The sequence below is a fragment of the Lissotriton vulgaris genome, chromosome 2_1 (assembly GCF_964263255.1).
Source record: "Lissotriton vulgaris chromosome 2_1, aLisVul1.2, whole genome shotgun sequence".
Taxonomy (NCBI): Eukaryota; Metazoa; Chordata; class Amphibia; order Caudata; family Salamandridae; genus Lissotriton; species Lissotriton vulgaris.
The window spans coordinates 456,966,612-456,990,974 of NC_141687.1; the positions used below are offsets into that span (position 1 = coordinate 456,966,612).

General features: G+C 42.9%; 1 protein-coding gene across 1 annotated transcript in view; it reads right to left on the reverse strand.

The window, feature by feature from the left end:
• Positions 1-24,363, reverse strand: part of LOC147730589 (uncharacterized) — a 254,656-nt gene that overhangs the window by 86,193 nt on the left and 144,100 nt on the right. The window contains exon 3 of the mRNA XM_086958609.1: positions 4,989-5,080. The gene's annotated coding sequence lies outside the window, so the exon portion shown is untranslated. The remainder of the gene's footprint in view (positions 1-4,988; positions 5,081-24,363) is intronic.

Consider the following 24,363-nt stretch of genomic DNA (forward strand, 5'->3'; position numbering starts at 1 on the left):
CTCAGGAAGGCCTACAATCCGAATGTTATTGAGTTGGTTATGCTCCTCAGCGTCTTCACCGCAGCGCTCTAGCACCCGCTCCCTCTTCGCCAAGCCTGTGGCTTGGGCGGCCAGTTCCTGCTGGGCCGGCCTGAGCTTCTCAATATGTTTTTTAGCCCCTTTCTACCAGCCAGGTTGTGGTGATTTGAACGTAACAGCCCCATTTCAGCAGACATTGTGCCTATTTCACTCTGGAGGGTGTCCTTAGTGTCCACAATAGCCTCACATATCTTGTTCAGCTGAGCCTGAAGAGGAGGTGGTAGTGAGCAGATACCTTCCTCAGGCAAGTTGTTGTTTCAAAGATTATCCGCAAGCACTGCTGGAGGCCCCAGCCCCCAGGTCTTGGATTTACAGGATGGAGAAGAGGCCAGGCCCTCACTAGTTCAAACTATGCACTCTTGCTCACAGATCGCCCCTTCAAGGGTTTGTAAACAAGGCCATTCACCAATGACCAGGGGCACACAGGGTTGGTCATCCACACAAAAAGTTAGGGGCTGCCCATAGCCTCATCACAATCCTTTGCTTGAGCCGGGCACCCCCTGCAGCAGTACAATTCAGGATGCGTCAATCATAGGAGAGCATCAGGGGGCCTGGCCAAACAAAAGGTCAGCATTGACCTACACCATGAACCAAGCTCCTCGTCTCAATGGAGGCCACCTGGGCCCAGTCTGAACCACTCCAGGATGGTTCCCATTGTAGAGATGCCAGGCCTACTACCCCTGCAACAGTCAATGTGGTGGGGTAGACCTGCAAGAGCACCAAGCCTCCTCTATATCATTGATGGGCTGCACAACTGGAGGGGGGTCCCATTCTCCGTAATCACCAACTTGCTGCAGAAGTTATGGCTGTGAGAGCCCAGGATCACAGCGCCTCTCCTTAGCCAGGCTCTGCAGGGTGTACAGGCCGCCAGAGAGGGCCCGGGAATCAATGCCCTTGTGCAGGTGGCAGGAAGTCGACCCACTACCCTCGTGAAGCAACGACCACCCAAGAGGAGCCATCCTGGTGAAGCACCAGCTCGTCTGCAGCACACATCCCTGCTGATCACCGCCGCCATTCCCTTTCCGTCACTCTGTTGCGGCACAAGGAACCTGCCGAAATCAGAAGCAGAGTGTCAGATGCTCCGGGGCCTCCAAAATCAAAGTCAGAGACTATTTGTCCCTTCATAAGGTCTAGCGCCTCATCGCTGGTGGCACAGCGCAGGCCCGCATTGCTCTCTTGGCCTCTGTGGAACCCTCAGTGCCACGCGAGCTGCAGCAGCTCTGTTCAGGCTCTGCACAGTGTCCAGGCCATTCAACAGTGTCCCTCCTGTCCACCACCAGCCCCCACTGCCTCTGGGGCCAGAAAACAATGTTGTACTCAAGTCGGCAGGTCGGCCTCCTCACTCCCGTCTTACAGCGGGGAACTCCCTGGAGAAGCACCAGCCTCCGGCCCATCATGGCACACAGGTCTACTGCTCACCACCACTGGTCTTTTGTGGCTCACCACTGTGGTGTTAGGCTCTGTGAAGGGTGAGAAGGGTGTGCCACAAGAGTCTCAGAACCCCCGATGGACAATGCAGTGGTATTTTCCACTTAGTGTGGCTCAAGGGCTCAGAGCGCAACTCGGGCGCGCTCTGCCGTCTTGGGTTCAGCAGGCACTCTAGAGGTTCTTGATCCACCTCTGTCAGAGGGTGCCCCCAGACTCTGATTTTGGCGGGAGCCCACCCCCGGTGCTCTGTCTGGCACCCTAGGGCAGCTGAATGCTCGGGATATGAGCCGAACCGATGTGGAGTTGTAGGCTCAATCATCCACCAACATTGTCCAGCAAACCACGCCCATCGTAATGGATGTAATATTTATGTAGGTTCATATTGTCGACCTCAGTATAGTGACAAACAATGAAATAGCATGTTGGCATTGAGCAGTGCCATTCCAATAAGTAAGCCAGCCGGTTGATACTAAATCTACTAGTGTTTATGACAGGGCGCCAACGAAGATGGCTACTAGCTGCACAGTACCCTCTTCCTCAAGTTAATAGGCCATAGTTAAAGAATTGCAGTAGTTACTCAGCAAATGTGCATCAGCATTTGTGCAAAATGTTGTTTTCAATAAGTGCCAAAGTTATTTGGCACAGGTTGCTCAGTTTTCATTGTTAAGTGAACAGTGTAAAATTGCTTAGTCACTGGCGTAATGTCCACAATCTTGACTCAGGGAAAAGTCTTGTACGACCTTTAACCTACGAGGAGGTGTATTTAGAGAGCATGAGTATAGGGAGTTGGTATATTCCATGAAAGAGTTAATAACTGCCCCATGATAGACAGATGGAAACAGAAGACAGGAATTATTTTCATGTTATGAAATCGAAAGAAGCACATCCTGATGTAATAAATTATACAATCAAAACTGTGGGTCTAATTTCCAACTCTAATTTCTCCCCTGAAGAAAATAACGAAAATGCCGAGCTCCATTTGTTTAGTTCTACACAGCAATCTCTCTTGCTCTTCTGCTGCTTGGATTGACTGACTGGCTGGAAGGTATTGCCCGCCTCCAGTTAAATTGACTTTACAGTTTTAGTTCAAAGCCACAGTTCTAGGATACAATGCAAAATGTTATATTTGTGTGATTGAGCTCCTGGCTTTGAGACAAGGGTAATGGGTCCAAAACGCTGTTTACATTAAGGATGGATTTCCAACAACGCACACGGTTTTTCAATTATACTAAATGGACCAAAGCAGAGAATAAAATGCATTGCACGGCACAATTTTTGCCTTTTGCAATCCTCAGTAGAAGTGCATCCACATGTAGCAGACCATGGCAAGGCCCATAAACCGGGCAGTTTAGAATGCAGAAATCCATGTAATAGTACAAAATATGCAGGGCCTCATTTATGAAAAGTGACGCATCGCTGCGAGAAAACAGCGATGCGCCACTTTTCCTTGCGCCCTCCCTGCGTCACCAATATTTACAGTATGATGCATCATGTCGCAAGGAGTTACAGACACGTCAATATTTCTAACATATCTGTAGGGCAAATTATGCATTGCCCTAGTGTGTCACAAAAGTGACACAACTCCAGCAATTGGTCATTACAGATGGGCAAGGCCCATATGAAATGTGCCTGCGTCAGTCTTACGCCATGCCATTGATAGTGATTGCGTCCTCGAAGTGGCGCAGTGAAATCTTATAGATTTCACTGCATCACTTCTACGAGGCTTACTTGCGAGGGAATGCCCCCCTGCATACATTATACCTGGCGCAGATATAATGTGACGTAGGGGTTTACAAAGTGACGCATCTACCTAGATGCTCACTTTGTAAATATGGTGCAAAAAGGCACATTATTTACACTGCTGGTGAGTCACAAAAAGTGACGCACCAGCAGCGCAAAAGTGATGCAAGGGCTCATAAATGAGCCCCACAGTGTTTAGAGAGAATATCGGAAACAAAGATACTGTGGGACAAAATATTATGTCAAGAATATCGAGGACAAAAATGTTGTGAAGGTAAGTTTCCGTAGGTCAGCAAAGTTTTACTATATATAACTCCACATATATCTACCTGGGTTATATATATATAACATGTAATTTTATCATTATGAATTGATTTTAGAAAACATTGTATTTGATCTAAATGTTTTTTAATTGTTTTTATCGTTGTTTCTATTTATGTAACATACGGTTTACAATTTATGACATGTCTACAATTCCAGCCAATTCCACTTAAGATTTGGGCTGTATATACTGTGTGCATTTCTCAATATTTGCTAAATGCAAGTTCAGTGCAAGATACATTAATTCTGTATTTATACAGTTAAAACTTGCTTTCCAAAGTATTTCACTGATAGCACTTTACGTTGGTTTTAATGTCTTTGCTAACACTGCAATTCATATGTGATAGTATGTCTACTATTTCCATCACGCACTATGCACTTTAAAAATGGTGGCCAGGCCCCATGACTGCGTCATGTGATCAAGGCTGTTGTAGCCGAAACGCGTCATGGCAGACTGGTGTTGGGTGCAATAAAACTTTAACACCAAGATTTGGGTCTCGTCTCGTCTCTACGTCGAACTTACTACAAGTGTTGTGGTGGAGTAAGCTGAGGACGAAATATTACGCATAAATATATATATATATATATATATATATATATATATATATATATATATATATATATATATATATGTCCACAAAACACATGCAACTCTTCGCAACATGAAACAGGCCACTACAGCATGCTGTTGCATCATTTCAGATTTTATTTCGAGACAGAAGCAGCATGACGCGTTTCACCTCACATGAGGCTTAATCATATGCACAGTTTTCTCTTGATGGGTTTGTTAGCTTTTTAAAACGTAGCTAAAAACATTGAAGAAGGACTGATGTCCACCATTTCAATTAAATCAATTAAAGCGGCAGTGGGTGTTTAAACATAAATGCAAGTAGCTATCTCTTTCGTGCAGTCACAGTAAGTACTTTTTTGTTATTTATATAAGGAAAATCCTTTGAAAATCAAGTATTTTCATTATAATCGTGTCCCATCACTGCACAGTTTCCCAATTGTCTTACATTGTAGCACTCGGACCACAATGCCCAGAATCCACCATCACTGCTTTTTTCACCTACTTGGTACTTCAATGTTGTTTTTGGCAAAATTACAACCTTGTTGTCACCGCAGCCCTCGTACATAGCGTAGCCTTTACCAAGAATAATTCCATTTATATCTCATGTTGAACAGGTTGCAGGTTCACTCAAGGTTAATTCCGCTACCATCCAGACATTAAAACCTTCTCTTTGTCTTCCTTAACAAAACATAAATCAGCATGCAGTGCTCAGGGAAATTCCCTCCAAACTCTAACTGTATCCATGATTTAACTTATATATATATATATATATAAATATATATATATATATATAAGTTAAAATATTCAAAGTATATAGATATACAGTTAGGAATAGAACATCTATACTTACCTTTTTGCACTTTTCTTCTTGATGGTCTTTGAAATTTTTTAGATGATATTTTGTCCACACGCTATTTTTGCTTCCGATATTCATTTGGTGATCTGGAAATTATAGAACAATGTAACAAACATTGCAAAAAAGTCATGTTTCCAACTGTATATAAAGTTCAGCCTGCTTAAATTTGATAAACGTTAAGTGTGTGTTACATCAGATTGTTTGCTTGGCCTCCAGGTGTGCACCTTATCTGGGATTATAAGTAAGAGGTATATTTATCAAAAGTTCAAGCAACGCAGGGAAATAAGCAGAGTTGCTGCGCTGTGTTGTGAGAAGTGAGGGTGCTGAATAGTGCAATATCTCCTCACATATGGCGCTATTCAGCTCTCTGTCTGCGGAGACGCACTTGAGGCTGCTAAAGGTGTCAACACAGGCTCCCTTGCACCATTGTACAAGGCGGCCTGCACTGCAGGCAGAATTGTTTTTGTGCAGGAAGGAACAGTAACGAGAAGAAATAAAGTGATTATGGCTTTTCAGTTTCATATAGTCCTTGAAGAAAAGAGCAGAGATGGCAGCCTGGGTAGTAGGAATAAAATGAGAAGCATTGGTAGAAGATTAAAAAGCTCTTGTGTTGTTGAGCCAGTCCTGGATTTGATGTTGTAGCATGATGCTGTTGATGAGGTAAACTCAATCTTGGTAGGTTTAAAGTTAAGATGAACAGCAGGCAATCAGTTTTGAATATTCTCCAGACAAAAAATCAGAGTTTATGAGTGCCACTGGCTGGACAATATTCGAAGTGCAATTGAGTGAAATTACATTAATGGTAAAGAGCATTGTCTTCTAGTGCTCTAAAGGCGCAGAGTAAAAATCAAGCAATGTAAGCTCACTATGTAACCTTGTGCAAAGCAGCATCCACAGACTGCCACATTCTCTCATGACCTCTGCCCATGGTTTCTCCATTTCACCCTCTTGTCTCCTCCATCTTGTAGTGCAGTTCCTATATTCCCAATAGGCTCTGCGCATCGGAATAATATATACTGTAGTTTAGACGTAGGACTGAGGTTGACTAGGTCTCTACCGAATATATTAGACTTAATTGTGAGTGCCAGCTACCTCAGAAGTCACTAGAAACTTTCTCGAATAAACAAGAAGGGATTAGTTTCTGACAACCGCATAAACATGACAACTTTGTTTCCCAATAATAAGAAATCAATCTCTAGAGTCGCGGAAACAATAGATAGCTATTTTACTCAGTCAATCATGCATGCTTCGTTTCATCAGAGGGGCTGAGAAAATAGAGACGGGTGTTTTCAATAAAAGTATTAATTTAACAGTCTTCTTTCTCAAGCATAAGAAATGTACTGCTACAATCGTAATACTTGTTATAAAGTACAATGCATATAACTGGATAGCCAAAACTCCTGAAGACATTCAGGCACATCAGTATGAGAGAAACAAGAAGTTCAGTCACAGCAATATAAACCATTAACAGCAGAATCTGATGCTCAGAGAAGAGTATTCGATCTTTGTTCGAAAAAATGAGTAATCCCTGAGGTCCTCTAATCTAGAATCTAAAATTATTAAAGGTGATTAATCTAAAGGAGGCTCACAAAGTCAGGGAAATGAAAAAATGAGGAAATTGTCAGAATATATGCAGGTAGGTGTCAGCATTTCAGAAGCTAGGTCAAGAGTAATCTAGGGATAGAGAAATAAGTGTTATCCTAAGCCTTGCTCAGCTTAGAATCAAAGGGTTAAGAATAGAGGTCTGTACCTCTCAAAATCCAAAGGAAAAGTGGGGAACATAATCTTGTAAGAACATTAGTTAATATTACAAGAATTGTCTGAGTAACACCAATTGATAACATCATCAGGGGCTCTATTGTCCCTTCCATTCTTACGTTGTGAGCTCGACGTTAGCAAACTCTCCTAGGCCAGTCCTGAGAACGACATTATCCTTCGTCACCTGCAGCAGTTAACGCTCTAGCTCTCCATGTTCTTTGTTAAGGTCTTCTTCTCAAGGTCTCTATCACTAGTACAGAATTACATCTATTCTCAAACTAAAAACCCATGTGAACGTACCTGCAAAGAAAAGACATGCAAGCAGAAAAGGGAAAACAGTATTTGATGCAGAAAGAAACAGAGACCTAGCTAAGTTAAGTTAATCATCTCATTCAAAAGTGTACATTAATACAAATGTATAATACATGTAAGTACATAAATTCAGCATTTGATTCACATGGCACTTTACGTAAATGTAAAGTAACTTTGAATACACTAATAAAAGTTTAACTAACAACTACACTATGAATACCAATGCGAAAACAAATGTGCATATGTTTAGATAAATCTCTCTGATTTCTAATGTAAATACATTTTAATAGTGTGAGGAAGGTTTATCAAATCGTTAAAGACTATATTTCAATTTATTAAAGCTAAGGCACACACGTGTATATGATTCCTAGTTCTACAGTAAATGCAATTCAGTATTGAATGTAAGTGCAACACTTTACATTAATACTGTTAGGACATTGAACCTACATCAGACCCCACCTGAGGCTACTCCACTGTCTCCCTTACAGAGACGATGCCAATTCAAGCTGCTGGCCCACATACACAAGAATCTACAAAACCAAGGACCTGCCTAAATTAGCCACCTCCTGAACTTCCACCATCCATCGAGAAGACTATTTAACTTGTCCAGCGGAGGACGCTCCTTCTCCCACATTGCAGCAAAGATCTGGAACAGCCTCCCTACGCACCATCCGACCACCACCTCACTTCCTGAATTCTGAATGACCCTGAATACCTAGCTGTTCGAATAAACCTCCAGGGCCTGTAAGCGGCTGTATACCCTAGCTGGTGATTATCCGTACTTCATAAATCCTGATTGATTGATTGAATGCAGTAATGAAAACACCAAGGGTGCTAATATTCACCTTTGCAATAAACCATTAGAGACAATAACCTTCTTTTAAATCGTGCCGTTCCCATCCAATAGACCAGATTATTATAACTATTATTTTCTGTGTTTTAGAGTAAAATATTGTACAATATAATAACCCTAATTAAAAGTGTTAGATGTTGATAAAGATTCATTTCCCCCTTAGATTGTATTTAAGTATTCATGTCATGCCCTTTCAGATACAAAAGGGAAGGAGACTAGGGGCCTGATTACGATCTTGGTGGATGGGAAACTCTGACACAAACGTGTTTCCTATGGAACTTGTAACACAGCAGATAGGATATTCATCATGTTTGGACCGGGGCATCCCATCTTAGAAGATCATAATTAGGCCCTCAGGACTGTTGTGCAACTGCTTGCATGATTTGACTGCATATTTTCCTCATTTGCTGGCTGTGCTTTCTTATTTGTGTTTATCATATTTTTAAAATCATAACCTCATAATTTCAAAAGGAGTTTCTTTTCTTGAGACTTCTTGGACATCCTTGGTAAATGTGCTTTGTCCTAACAATCAAAATTAAACCAATTGGGTTCAGCGATTTATAAGGATTTTCATGTACTATAGCGATGATAGATGAAATGAACCCCATCAATTCCTAGAATTTTCCCACTCGATTGTCTGTATGTATTATTATTGTATCACTGCCACCTTTGTATACTATCTGCACCAACCACCGAATCTCCTCTTGATCCAGAGATGTAAGATATCTTACTTTAGTAATGCCTGGTTGCCAAAATTCAAAGGTAATCTGCCATAGTACGGCAGAACCATAAAGGTATAATGAACATAATGTCTTCATAAGTAATTCCCAAACAATCAAGTGGGCTTGAAGCCTTGTTTCCAAAAATGACCATCTATGGAACACAAACTCAGTTCCTTTAAAAATTACATGAGAAGCCTAACTTTGGGACAGAATGATTCTACTTTTTGGTTTAGTTTCGTCTTCTATATAGATAATAAAAACGGTGGACTGTTGTCTTGCCGCTATATTCCAAACCTTTGTTAAAACACCGAGGAGTTCTTGCTCTTGTCCCTTCATCTTTGCATGTCTGAGTATCTGTGGGGTGCTTCCTGCACCGGCACATCACTGATACTCCATGCCAATGTGCAGAGATAAGTAGCCTGAGCTTCTGTTTCATGTCAATTCCCACCTAGATTTCCATAATCTTGTGGTGTTAGTTTTCTGCACACTATATCGTTCCAGGTCAATAATAAAAACTTGATACACTGGTAGATAACCTTTTGTAGCAGCATCACACTGTTTTTTTCTTATTAATGCTATTATTAATTTTAGTCCTATCTAAAATACCTCCCTTTCAGTTTGTTCTTCTTTATCCTGCTATGTTCTAATTCAAGATGGCTGTCTACTTTGTTTCGTTGTGGAGTGGCAACATTGTTTGTTGGTGCTAGAATCAACGATTGGAGCACACTGCTAGCCTCTCCGCCGAATCGCCCCTCTGACCTCTGGTATATGCAGTGCGTATGACTTGAAGAGTTAGGAAAAAGTTTGTGAGTGTTTCACGAAGGTTGGTGCAAGTAAGTACTTGATATTTCCAGTATCTCTAGACACAAGACATGGCTCTTGTTTCGGGATAGTATCCCTCATCAGTAGAGAAAAGTTCTGGGGTGGCAGAGAAGGCCGCCAAACAATGTCACAGGCTTCGTTGCCTCTCAGGCGCGCAGTTGCGTCTCCAAAAGCTCATCAGCTTGGGGGCTCACAGGAGCACTATAACAGGAATCCACGATGGGAGCACACTGCTAGCCTCTCCGTCGAATCGCCCCTCTGCACTCTGGTATATGCAGTGCGTATGACTTGAAGAGTTGGGAAAAAGTTTGTGAGTGTTTCACCAAGACTTGGCGCAAATAAGTACTTGATATTTCCAGTATCTCTAGACACAAGACATGGTTTGTGTTTCGGGATATATCCCTCATCAGTAGAGAAAAGTTCTGGGGTGGCAGAGAAGGCCGCCAAACAACCGTCACAGGCTTTGTTGCCACTCAGGCGCGCAGGTGCGTCTCCAAAAGCTCGTCAGCTTGGGGGCTCACTGGAGCCCTATAACAGGAATCAACGATGGGAGCAAACTGCTAGCCTCTCCGCCGAATCACCCCTCTGCACTCTGGTATATGTAGTGCGTATGACTTGAAGAGTTGGGAAAAAGTTTGTGAGTGTTTCACGAAGGTTGGTGCAAGTAAGTACTTGATATTTCCAGTATCTCTAGACACGAGACATGGCTCGTGTTTCGGGATACTATCCCTCATCAGTAGAGAAAAGTTCTGGGGTGCCAGAGAAGGCCGCCAAACAACGGTCACAGGCTTTGTTGCCTCTTAGGCGCGCAGGTGCGTCTCCAAAAGCTCGTCAGCTTGGGGGTTCACAGGAGCCATAACAGGAATCAACGATGGGAGCACACTGCTAGCCTCTCCTGCCAGTTCTGTAGTTCGATTTAGATTCACTCTGCCATGTCCTTTCCCATTTAGGACAGGACTTGGAATACAGGTGTGCTCCTCATTATAAGTTGGTCACCACATTGGAGTTTACTGAGTCACAGATTAGAGTAAGCTGGCTCTAAGTTGCCTGCTCAACGATCGCACAAGATTCTATCTCTTCCTAGTTTTGAAAGACTTTCTCTAAGTTCTCCCATAATGGCTGTGTTGGATGCCTCGCAGGATTTTGTTGCCGACCTATGCTTTCAGTGCTTTTTTCCACTGCTTCACTCCCTTCCCCTTCTTCCATCATTCCTCTGAGAAATGGTGGACCCTAGGACTAATCACAGAATTAGATGTCTTAGGAGATATGATGAACAGACCAATTAATTTCATTTGCAAATATAGGGATCCTCAGATACTGGAAAACAGAAAACATACCTACATTTGAGTCATGGCTGCAAGATATGCATAACACTGCAATGTGTAAAAGAGAAACTTGAAAAAACTAAATGATTGGAATACTTACTTATGCGTACTATCCCTCCTGGGGTATAGGCCATCAACCAGGACTCTCCAGCTATCGCCTGCAAGAGTGACAGCAGTTGTTCTGGCTGTGTTAGCCTTCAGGATATTGGTTGTTCCCCTGTGGATGATGAGGCCATGTTGTGCTGATGTGGCTGCCACATTGTCTGTTTTCTCTTGCATCAGCAGATGAGTATGGGAGAGTAAGGCCAGGTCATATGCAAAGTCCAGGTCATTAAGATGTGTCAAAGGTGTTTACTGGTTCCCATTTCTTCTCTTTACTGTGGCTGTCTTCTTTATCCAGTCTATGGCTAGCACAAAGAGAAAAGGAAAACCAAAAAACCCTGGCATAATCCAGTCTTCAATATGAAGGCTTCTGTGAGTTGTCCTCCATGGACTATCTTGCAGGTCATTTAATTGTAAGAGTTTCTGATGACTCTTATGGGATTATCTGGCACACTGTAGTGGAGTTTTCAAAGATTCTCTTCGTCCACGCTGTTGAATGCCTTCTCATAGGCGATAAAGTTGACATAGAAGGAGGAGTTCCGTCCATTGACTGCTTAATGATGATGCGCATTGTTGGAATCTGATCTGTGCAGGATCTATTTTTGTGGAAGCTAGCTTGCAGGTCTCGCAACAGAGCATCTACTTGTTCCTTCATTCTGTTCAGGGTGACTCTGAGGAACACTTTGCCCGGGGGCGATGGAAGAGTCATGCCTCTATAGCTTGTGCAGTTACTCAAGTCATCTTTCTTGGGGATCTTGATCAGATACCCCCCCTCCCCAGTCTGATGGCACCTTCTTAATATCGTGTAGAGCATGTCTACTGATGTTTCAATGATCAGATGGGATGATTCAAAGAATCGTGGGAAGATTTTTTAAATGGTGGCATGATCAGCTTAGTGGTGACTTACTGTACAATGATGCAGTAGAAAGAAGTATGGGGGAATACTAATCATTCATTTTGAGGATGTACAAAAAAGAGTAGGATACAGAACTGAAAAGTTGTATGTTCTATCTTGTTCATTATAACGCAGTTTATTCACAGGTATAGATGAAAAGTGAGTTCATAGTGGACGGAGTTTATTTATTACGTTATTTTTGTTTTGCTTTGTCTTTTTCCTTGCATAAATTTGCGTTGCTTTATGCCACTGACCAAATTTTCGATAGCTTTTATGTTTTGACTGATAGCCTTATTTTCCTGAATGCTCAATAAACATTTGTTATAAGAAAAGCTACCTAGTGTTCTAGTATAAATCACACTGCTGCTATCAATTACATGATTTATACACCATTACCATCACAAAGCATTTTGAATGTGAGACACGTGGGGAATTTGATACTTTGAACTCATTGCTGATGCCCAGAATATTCCTTTTTATTGCATTCATTCATTTAATTTTAAACTCTGAAGTGAAACTGCTAAATCTAAGCCTACACCCTACAATTGACTCTCTGCTATAGAAATACCATAATTAGTGGCTTCTTTTGATCTTTCTCTGCTATATACAGATTTTTAAGCACTAACCCAGCAGTTTTTTATGGAAGAGGGAGTATTTCCTGCCAAACGAGTAACCACCGACTTACTTTAGTGCATTGCTTAAACACAGTTATGAAATCATATGCCTGTTCTATGGAAAAGCTTTCAATCCAATTGGATAACATTTACTTTAAACAGAGAAAATGGGGCCTAGACATATTAACTGAATGGTGTTTGGTTTTATATTGCAGCATCAGAGAGAGAATACGAGGTGCCGATCCACCTAAAAACTCTGGCAATCAAATGAGTATTTGAGACTCTTCCAATCCATTACACAGTACGCAATGCATTTTGGACCCAAATCTAATAGGATTTAATATTCTTTTAAAGGCAATTAGTGAGATTACTGTTTTTTGGGTTTTTTTTTACATTTCGAATCTTTTTGAAATGTCTTGCCATACATAAGTGTACCAGATGGTTTAACTCTCAGTTACAGGTAACGCTTCACAAATATTCACAAATAAATAAGTATTGTTGTATGTTACATATCTGCAAAGCTAACCTTTTTAATTTGTTCTGCTTTGAGTTAGTCTGTGCTACTTATTACATTCTTGGGTAATGGATTGTTAATGCAATAAGATATTCCAATAACAAAAAAATTCAGCATTTTTATTTCTCTCCTTAAGAATGACTGCATTAGTAATATAGCGTCTGTGCAAAAGTGGCAGCGAGAAGTCTTCCTTGCTGGCGGGGTCTCCCCCGAGGAAGTAGGGAGCACCCAGCACCCATACTTCCTCTTGGGGCAGAGAAATAGCTTGCCTACGGGCTCTCCCCAGCCCACATGAGGACAAAGAAAGTTCTTATGTTTTTTCTGGAAGCAAGCCTGCCTCAAGAGAGGGCGTCCAAACGTTAGAAGGGAGGCCTTAACCAGATCCTGCAGGTGCGTCCAGGGTCGCTGACAGATTATTGGATCAGATGAAAGCTTCATGGCGCTTTTTAAGGAAGGTATAATGGACTACAATCACCCTTATGCAGGCTTCAAAACCTCAAAGGAGGGGTGTGGGGGAAGCTGACAAGAACCTGACTGAGTACCTAACTACTGCCAATTTTGTCAGACCAGGTCTCACCCACAGGGGGGTGGGGAGTGTGAAGCACTACTGCTTAACAAAACTGGCACCAGCACTGCTACTTTTGTTCCTGGGACTCAATATTGCAGCATCTCTGTAAATACCCAGTAAGAAAACTGGCTTCCACTGTTCCAAACTCGGCCTCCACCCTTCCAGCCTCCCTGGCAAACGCCTGACGCCCACTACGGTCAGTCTGGTCTTGTGGCTGACAGCACATGTACTGATCCATTTGCTCTGTCTCTATGTTCCCCACTCACTCCTATGCATAGGCACACAATGTCAGTGTGCAAATGCTTTGGAGACCATGCCTTGTCTTCTAGGGGGAATAATATGGACCCCTGCAGCCCCTGCGATGCAGCGGGCCCCAGTCCTTCGAGGAGCCCCATTCAGCTCAAAGCCAATGAATATCTGTGAGATACAGGAGACATGGCCCCCCTGTTCCGTTCTGCCTGGGAGCCCATCAATTTGAGTTAGGCCACTGATGTCTAAAGGCCCTTATTGTCTCAAGATTCCTGCACAAAGTATCAGAACCCTTTTTCATGGAAAATCTAGTGCCTCATTAAAGGGCATTGCCATAATAATTCATTCTAGTTTCATCTGCTTTTTGGCACGTTTTAAGACTGGATGTAGTCTGATGATTTTTAAAATAGAAGCACTATTAAACAAGCTTTGGCAAAGATTATGTATCAGGCTTTTATGTGCTCATGCCTACATTCATGACCTGTACATGCTTGTATTGCACAAGCTGGCACAACTTATTTTAATATGGAAGTGTAGACCGGGGGTACATGAACGTATGGATGAACTTGTTAACAATGGTATTTTTCATAGTTTGAAGTTTGGAATATTGCACGGCTTGAAATTTGTATATGTTTGTGACAAATCTCATATAATAAACTCATGACATCATACAGAAAAGGGAAAGCTCACCCGCGACCCCAGCTTCCCAACAGTAGTGAATCCTTGTAATATTGAATGAGATGATAGCTTGACAGAATTCCTCAGTAAGTAGGAATTCAACGGTTACACGTTTGAAAGAAACAATACATAACATTATGCTAATTAAAAATTATCGAATGATACAGTAATGTGCTTCACAAAAGGTTTTGTATTTGGTCTGCAGTAATTATATTTTCTATAACATATGTAAGAAATGCTCACATTTAGTCCAGTGGAAACTAAAAAGCAGTGTGTTTCATAATCGAAGTCTATTGTAGGCCTGTCACATGCTCAGTATAATATTTCACAAAATCAATTATTTTTGTCTTTTGGTGCTTGCAGTGTAATTTTCCCTATGTGGGAATACTGCTCCAATGGAAAATATGTACAAACTACAATGACTTTATAGATAGGTCAAAATGTCAGTTGCAACATATTTTAAACTCAAAAGCACTGAACTTCACCAGTTATATTTGACTCAAGTAACTGTAACTTGCACCCCTGTCATGCAGTGTTGTCATCAATGATGTAATTTCAGATGTCATCAGTGATGTTATTGTTGTATTTAGGATTTCATTTACTATGTATGTCCCTTTAAATTCTACATCCTTTGTATTCTATTCTGACTACGTGCAGTGCAGTGACAGTGACATGAGGATGTTCTAATTGCCAGTTGCTCACCAGCTGAAGAGGGAGCACCAACTATTCTCTGGAGCTTTTAATAAATATATATTTATATACATGAAACTAGTCTGGAAGCCCTTTTAATGATTTCAACAGATGGCGACGCTGGTGAAGAAGATTAGCTCAGAGTGAGTCTTGGACTTCGTTGGTGAAAAAGAACCCGCAATTTAAAATTCTCTGAATGTGGAGCGAAGTGGTATTTCGTTAAGAGAAAGGAAGAACCCATACCTGCATGAAAACGTAAGACTGTATAATTACTTGTGAGACTTTAAAATTACAGTTCATTTGGATACTTTTTTTGTGTCGAGAGAAACAAGGAAGACTGTTTTCTCGTTTTGCTGTACTTGTTTCTGACTATCGTAGCATATTTGTTATGGCGATATAGAAACATGTGGCATGTGTAACGTGGTGAAAGCCTCTACTTCAAAAAACGTTGCGACTATCATTTGAACTTATTTTCTCACAAGAAGCTTGTTGAGCCTACCGTTGGTGAACCGGAGTTTGCGCATTTTGAAAGTGTGTTGCCTCGAGCTGCATCGTGTGCTGAGCATTCTCTTCGGTATCCTTGGGGCGTGACGTATACTACGTGCTGAAGCTGTGGCGTTTTTGCGCGGTGACGTCAATAACATAGCAGCCATCTTGAAAGGGAAAAAAAACTTTGGTTGCCATGTTACCAGAGGGCAACCGACACTGATCTGACAGTGTTTGGGAACAACGTGAATCGGAGGAAGACACGTATCGGATTGTGATCAGAAATCGGGAGCAGGTTTATGGGTATTTAAGACGATTTATGGAATGCATCTTCTTTTAAAAAGGGACATTATCGTTTTAAACAGGAAAACACCTATTATTATTTCTCTTGAAACTCGTTACAACACTTATTAAAACATTTGGTACTGTCAGCAAAGAATTTTCGCGCTACTGGTGGAATTTACTAATTGGTGTCATTGACAATCGACTGGATTCTTTACATAATTTCATCCCTTATCTGTATCTGTGTCCAAACATGTTTTTTTTTAGTTAGTGAGTACTATCTTCTTGTCAAGAGTGTGTGATATTACTATATATTATTACAGTTATTCTCATTATGGATAACCATACAGTTGTTACACCCCCTTTATTTTTACAAGAAAGTGGTGATCCTCCGATTGAGTGGGATGAATGGATCGAAATATTTGAAAATTATATTGAGGCGCTAGATGGTAAAGAATTTAGCGCTGCAAGAAAAAAAGCTTTGTTGTTAAGCATATTGGGAAAGGAGGGTCAGCATGCATTCAAGTACTTACCTGCAGGTACAGATGATGGGGGCAGAGCGATCTCAAATGTATATTTAGATGCGAAGACAAGACTTAAAAAACAGTATTCCAAGGAGATTATATTGTAATGTCTAGGCACAAATTTTACACACAACTTCAAAGACAAGATGAGACAATAGACCAGTTTGTTACAAGACTTAGAGAGTTATCGATTAAGTGCAATTTTGGTGCAATAAGGGAAGAAATGATCAGAGATCAACTAATCGTACAATGTTGTAATTAAAAAAATGCAGGAGAGATTGTGGGCAGCAAAAAAACCCACGTTACAAGATGCTATTGATATTGCGAAGGTAGTTGAAGAGTCAGACGCATGCATGAAAGAAATGGAAAAGAAAGAAAATACTAATAGTACCAGTGTGTCCTGTGTTGAACAGGAGGAAGTAGCTGCGGTCAGTAGTAAGAAAAGTGGTATGACAGGTGAGAAAAGTACACTGGTCAAAAGAAGCAATTCTAATACATTTAGTAATGTTGATGATAAAACATCAGAAAAAGTGTGTACGAGATGTGGGAGTACGTACCACACAGCAGATTATAAAAAACTGCTTTGCATTAGATAAGGAATGTAAAAAATTTGGACGTAGGAGACATTTTTTCAAAATGTGTAAGACATTTAACAGAGCTAAAGTTGCTGTTGTACTAAACAGCAATAGAAATGTGGTTGAAGATGTTGAGAGCATTTATAAAAAATTGTGTGTAGAGAATGATGAGATGATACCTGGGAGAAGAATGAGACCTAAAGCAATCTTCCTTGTAGAAGGCAAAGAGATTCAATTAATGGGTGACTCAGGGTCATTTTGGACCATTATTCCTAAAGATATGTTCACAAAGAATTGGCCTAAGGTGAAGCTACTTCCAAAGTACATTGACCCCACTGTGTATCAAATATCCGTTAGCATGTAACCAATGATATCATTGATATCATTGGTTACATGCTAACAGATATTTCGTTCCATGACAGGTCTGTGAAAGGAAAGGTTTATGTGGCTCATAGTGGCCCGCCAATTCTGGGGTGGGAGCAACAATATGACTTACATATAATTATAAACCTTAGAGCCACTCACCAAGTGATGGTGGTAGATGAGATTAAAACAGAGTCAATTGTTGAAGGGATGAGTAATTTATTTCCGGAAGAAATTGGGGAACTAAAAGGTTACGTCCATAAAATCATGCTTACAAATGATGCAATTCCCATGCAGCACAAAGTACGAAAAGTCCCCATTGTTGCAGGAGAAGAGGTTAAACAAATGTTATGCGAAATGTTAGAGCAGGGGATTATTGAGCAAATAGAAACATCTCCTTGGATTTTGCCTGTGGTTATCACGACCAAGCATGACAGCAGTTACAGGTTCTGTGTTGATTTGCGCACTCTTAATCAGAATATTATTGTGGACAATTTTCCTCTGCCGAACATAAATGAGTTGATTTTATCTATAAAAGGTGGGAGTTATTTTTTCAAAATTAGATTTACGCAGTCGTATCACCAAATTAAGTTGCATGTAGATTCAATGCCCCTCACAGCGTTCATTACCACTGAAGGAATTTTTACTGTTTACCAGGATGCCTTTTGGCTTGGCATCAGCAGCTGGAGTTTTCCAACGCATGATGGGTTCTGTTCCTAAAGACACAAAAAATGTAGTGTATTTTCAGGACGATGTACTTTGGTGAAACCAAGGAACATCATGATATGGTTTTGAAAGAGGTATTAACTAAAATGGATGAAGCCGTTTTGACTTTGAAGAATGAGAAATTAAAATTTGCCTTGGAAGAGGTTGTATACTTAAGATACACTTTATCGTTTGAGGGGGTCAGGCCAAAACGTGATCTTTTAGTTGCTATTAGGAAAGCACCTGCACCCATTGATAAGGACCAATTGAGATCCTTTCTTGGTCTTATCGAATATTATTCGAAATTTTTCATAACTTTGCAGATAAAACTGAAAAGATTAGATTGCTTTTGAGAAAAGGTTGTAGGTTTGTATGGGGTGTTGAACAATAGGAGGTTTTTAGTAAAATTAAGGATGAGATTTGTCAGGCTAAGATTTTAACTCCTTTTGACACCAAATTGAAATCAATTTTGACGGTGGATGCCAGTGCTGTTGGTTTAGGCGCTGTTCTAGCTCAAGTACACACATCTGGTGTAAAGACTGTTGCTTTTGCTTCAAGAACCCTTACTTCATCAGAAAGGAATTATTCTACAATAGAGAAAGAAGCCTTGGGGATGTGAATATTTTTGTATGTATTTATGGGGTGTGCAATTTAGTTTACTAACTGATCATAAACCCTTGATCAAGATTTTGTCTCCGGGTGGAGCAGGAAAGGGTTCTGCAAGGTTGGCTAGATTAGCTGCACGATTACAAGAGTTTGTGCATAAAATTGATTACATTGCAGGATGGAAAAACTGTCAGGTGGATGGCTTGTCCAGACTTCCATCACCATGGCATGAGGTGCATAAATGCAATGTGGAATCTTTTCAATGTGAGGGTGCAGTGGCTGCAGTTGATGACTTGGTGGACTGGTGTGGTAGTGCGAATAACAAGGAGGAGTAGAACAAGGGTATGGCCTTGGATGAGGTCCTACGTGTAGTAAAAGATTTAATTATCAAAGGTAATAGACGAGAAAGTACTCTTCCTATTTCTGTACGACCTTATATTAAAGTGTTAGATGATTTGTCATTATTTGACAAGGAAGGTAACATCCTAATGAAGGAGGATAAGTTTGTTCCACCACAAGATATCAAATTTACTCTGTTCAAGTTTGCTCATGAGGGACACTTAGGCCAATATCTTACCAATAAAAGATTAAGAGAATATTTTTGGTGGCCTGCTATGGACTAACAAATCTCTGAATGGGTTGAAAATTGTGTGGGGTGTAGAGAGAGTGAAAAGAGATTGAAGGTTGGTAATCAGGCTGATTTAGGGCAGATTGATGATCCAGGTTTACCATGGCATACAGTCTGTTTAGACTTTATTGGTCCATTCAATGGATTTAGGCTGGATGTGAAATTTGGTTTAGTCATGGTAGATGTCACTTCCAAATGGTTAATAGTCAAGTTCACAAGAGTAATTACCACCAAGAACGCCATTCATATATTGTCAGAGATTTTTAGAGAGGAGGGCTCTCCTGTGAGGTTGATCACGGACAAAGGTACACAATTGACTTCTGATGAAATGGTAACATTTTTTAACTCATGTGGATTTGTGCATAGCAGAACATTCTTATATAATCCACAAGGAAATGTTGTTGTGGAGAGGGCAAATCGAATGGTGAAAGGTGCAATTCAAATGGCTATAACGACTAATGGAGACATTGAAGGTATGGTTAATGATTTAGCGTGGGCTTATCGCGCCACTGAAAATAGTGTTTCAGGGCAAATACCTTTTGTGAGTATGAGAGAGCGTACAGCAAGCACAAAACTCATTCCGGATTGGATGAAGGATTGTATTGGATTAGCAAATCTAAGCTGCAAAGGTCCTACATATAATATGGCTGAGATACCCGCCACCCCCTCTCAACACAATCCCCAAAAGGAGGGAAACCGGAAACAGTTCTTGAAGTTTTTGGAAGAGGGAGGGAGTGACCCTCCCCGGCCGTATTTATTAAAACAAAAACTTAAACGTTAAACAGTTCATATTAATGTACAATTTCATAACCACATTGCGATGTTTGGCTAACCTTAACAGATTCTCTAATACAGAGGTTCTCCTAGCCGAACTACCAACCTGCAAAACATTTTCTTGAAATAATGAAATTGTACATCCTAACGTTTAAGGGCCAACGGCAAGGTCGTAACCGGTGTCAAGATCCCTAACCAGAAATACCCCCCCCACTTGGGAGGGGCGACAGCACTGAGGCGTACCCCACGTGCAACTACCAATTTCCCTTTGACTTGTCGGGGGCCCCAATAAACTCGACGCCACTTAAAGGTCGTTCGAGGACTCGTGTGAGTATCTAGAAGGTAGCGTAGACCTCCCCCCAAACCCCACACACTTACCACATCTGCCGTCGCAGACGTCACTGGCCCCGGGAAATTCCCCAGGAGGGGGCTGTAACCCCTCCTACACAGGAAGGGGCCTTGACCGCCTTTCCTTTCCTTCCGGCGGCCTCTCCTTAGACAGGACCGCCTCCCCGTTGAGGGGCCAATGGCCACCTCTCCCGAGCGCTCCCATCCGTGTTGGGTGACGCCCACTCATAGTGATCTTCCAATTACTGCTCACCGATCATGACCTTACCGCCTACCAAATAAATACGACAATGCAACCTAAACCAACAATCCATTGGCCACTATGACCCGAATAGGCATGCTTATAACGGACACAAAACAGAAAATCTTTAATCACAGAACATCAAAAAATTCGTCCAACTTTATTACATACTCAATATCAACATGATAATACCAACGGACACAAAACAGAAAATCTTTAATCACAGAACATACATAAACGGCCAGCTTTATTACACACTCAATGCTAATGCCACAACCTGTAAACGAAAAATTAGAAGTATCGAACCATCTTAAAACAACTAGCTGTCCTCAGGGGCTGGTGGGTGGGTCAAAATTGGCTCTTCGTTCCGTCTCGAGCTCACGTGCAGCGAGGAGGTGCAGCTTCAGAGCACAGGAACAAGAGGATGTCTTCCGGTCTTGCGTCCCTTTTTATCCGTCTTCAGGGCGGGCGTAAACCCGCCCCTGCCCTGCCCCGAGGGCTTGGCCAGCTGCGTCAGTGTCTAGGCCAGCCCACTCCAGGGCGGGAAAGAGCGCGCCCCGGCTACGCCGCTTCGGGCATACCAGCCGAGACGCGCCTCCCGCCCAAAATGGCTTCCCGGGGGGATCGAGGTACTCTGCCATAAGTTCGGGGGGACCGAGTGGTCGCCCCTTTCCATATGGCTGAGATACCCGCCACCCCCTCTCAACACAATCCCCAAAAGGAGGGAAACCGGAAACAGTTCTTGAAGTTTTTGGAAGAGGGAGGGAGTGACCCTCCCCGGCCGTATTTATTAAAACAAAAACTTAAACGTTAAACAGTTCATATTAATGTACAATTTCATAACCACATTGCGATGTTTGGCTAACCTTAACAGATTCTCTAATACAGAGGTTCTCCTAGCCGAACTACCAACCTGCAAAACATTTTCTTGAAATAATGAAATTGTACATCCTAACGTTTAAGGGCCAACGGCAAGGTCGTAACCGGTGTCAAGATCCCTAACCAGAAATACCCCCCCCACTTGGGAGGGGCGACAGCACTGAGGCGTACCCCACGTGCAACTACCAATTTCCCTTTGACTTGTCGGGGGCCCCAATAAACTCGACGCCACTTAAAGGTCGTTCGAGGACTCGTGTGAGTATCTAGAAGGTAGCGTAGACCTCCCCCCAAACCCCACACACTTACCACATCTGCCGTCGCAGACGTCACTGGCCCCGGGAAATTCCCCAGGAGGGGGCTGTAACCCCTCCTACACAGGAAGGGGCCTTGACCGCCTTTCCTTTCCTTCCGGCGGCCTCTCCTTAGACAGGACCGCCTCCCCGTTGAGGGGCCAATGGCCACCTCTCCCGAGCGCTCCCATCCGTGTTGGGTGACGCCCACTCATAGGGATCTTCCAATTACTGCTCACCGATCATGACCTTACCGCCACAGGTCCGGATAGTTGACCGGCTATCCGGACCCCCCACAAAGCTCCTACCTAAAGGTCATGTTTCAACGTTTTTAACCATGCTAAGAAGTCTCCTATGAGTAACTCATTTCCCACCCGAGACAAATGCACACCATCCCCCGAATACATACTGTCATCATTAATACATCCATGCGAAATAGAATGCAATGTCCCAGAACGAAACAACCTACTCACTTTGTTATTAAGCTTCCTAACAGAGTGATTCAAAGCAGGAATAGAAATAGCCCCCCGCCATACCTTTCGTGGGATCATATGGGACCACGCAATTGTGCACCCCGGAACTCTCCTCGCCAACCAACTTACAGTGGAAAGCATTGCCTCCAGGAGAAGTCGTCTACCGGTGGTGACCAAATCATTGCCCCCTAGATGCACTATGACTATAGACGGCGGTGACCTCGTCCGCCCTAACAAATCTTCAAAATATGCTTGAAACTGGTCAATACAGAGACCGCCTCTTCCGTAGAAGGACACCCTGTACCCGTATTCCCCAGCTACGTGAATCATGTCACCTGCTTTGAATACGTCCGCGGCACGCCTCACGTATGAGTGGCCCACGACCCACACCTCCTTTTTCACAGCCGGTGATGTCTGACCGCTGTCCCGGTGTTGGGTCGACTGCAAAGTCCGCCCCGCCTCGTAGGCTTGCGCAACTGAAAACCAAACAAAAACAAGAGGCGTGAGCACATCATTACAGCTTTACAACATGTGTAACCGCACATACCTCTTATAACAATTGGAGGACCAACGCCCCACTCGTTTCACTTGTTCAACATTAAGACCCCTGGCTGTAGCTTCTGTAGCAGCCCCTATCCGAAAGGAATGGGTCCCAAACTCGCCCGGGTTCAAGCCCGCAGCGGCAATTGACATCGCAAGCACCCGCTGAAACTGAAACCTCGTCAGTGGGGTGGCGTCCGCGTGTCTCAACAAGGTCCCCCCCCATACTGCCACCCTTCGTGCTAGGTAATCTTCTAAACACTTTACCGGGCATATGGAGGACCCGGGAATCCTGCGTATGATTATGCAGTCACCCATCCCATCTTGATCGGTCTTGGACTTGTCAAAGGAGACCGTCATTGCCTCTCTTCTGATCTGAACGTGTTCTTGGCACAAACCCCCCGCCACATCCTGTTTGTTCCTTGCCACCAGTTCGCTTACTCGCATCGCCCCATGAAATGCTAGCGTGAAAGCGGCTCGGAACAACACCGCCTCAAACGGAGATGAACATGTGGCAGGGAGTGTAGCCAACAACTGGGCCAACCTATCCAAACCTATCGGGCGCCTCTCATCTACACTGCGACCCTCAAGGCGTTGCCACCCACGCAGCGCTTTCTGTACAACGAAAGACGCTGTCGGGTCCTGGATACTATGAGCCCTGGCAACAAAGGAAATAGCAGCACGATGCCTCTGAGCCGTAGCCACAGATTTCCCAGCCCTACGTAAGGACATCAGGAAATTCACCACCCATTCCTCATGGCCCCAAAGCTTCTCTCTATCAGTCCCCAAGAAGGCTAAATAGGACCTAAACGCCCCTTCATATGCCTTCCTCGTCCGTGGTGTTAGACTCTCTCCCACGAGGTGACGAAGTTCGGGGCACCGAGAGACCAGAGAGCTTCGGGGAAGGGTGACGGCTCTGGGTCCGCTGAGGGAAGGAAGCCCGAGAAAGCCTGCATATGAAAACGAGACAGTGCATCAGCCGCCTGATTCTGTACCCCTGGGACATGTTTTGCTCTGAACAGCACATTCAGTTGCATGCACAACAAAACAATCTCTTTGAGTAGTCTTAAAATCAGCTTACATCGTGCTGCCTGACTATTGATGCACTCAACCACAGTCATATTGTCGGACCAAAATATCACAGAGTGATCCTTGAACCCTTCAGGCCAGGTTCTCAAGGCCACCAAAATGGGAAAAAGTTCCAAGAAAGCAATATTACTTGTCAGACCATTGTCGTGCCACCACGTCGGCCACCTTTGTGCTGACCATTTTGTGCCGAAGATGGCACCAAAACCTATGCTACCTGCAGAATCTGTCCATAGCCCCAGCTCTTCAGAGGATACGGCTGGTTTGTTCCATATGACTCGACCATTAAAGTCCGCCAGAAATGCTAACCAAATACGCACGTCCTGGCGGACCTCAGCCGATAGTCTCGTGCGGTGGTGGCCCTCCTTTAGGCCGACCATAGCTTGTGCAATTGAACGAGAAAAGGGGCGGGCCATTGGTATAACTCTCAGGGCAAAATTCAACTGTCCCACCAACTGCTGTAACTG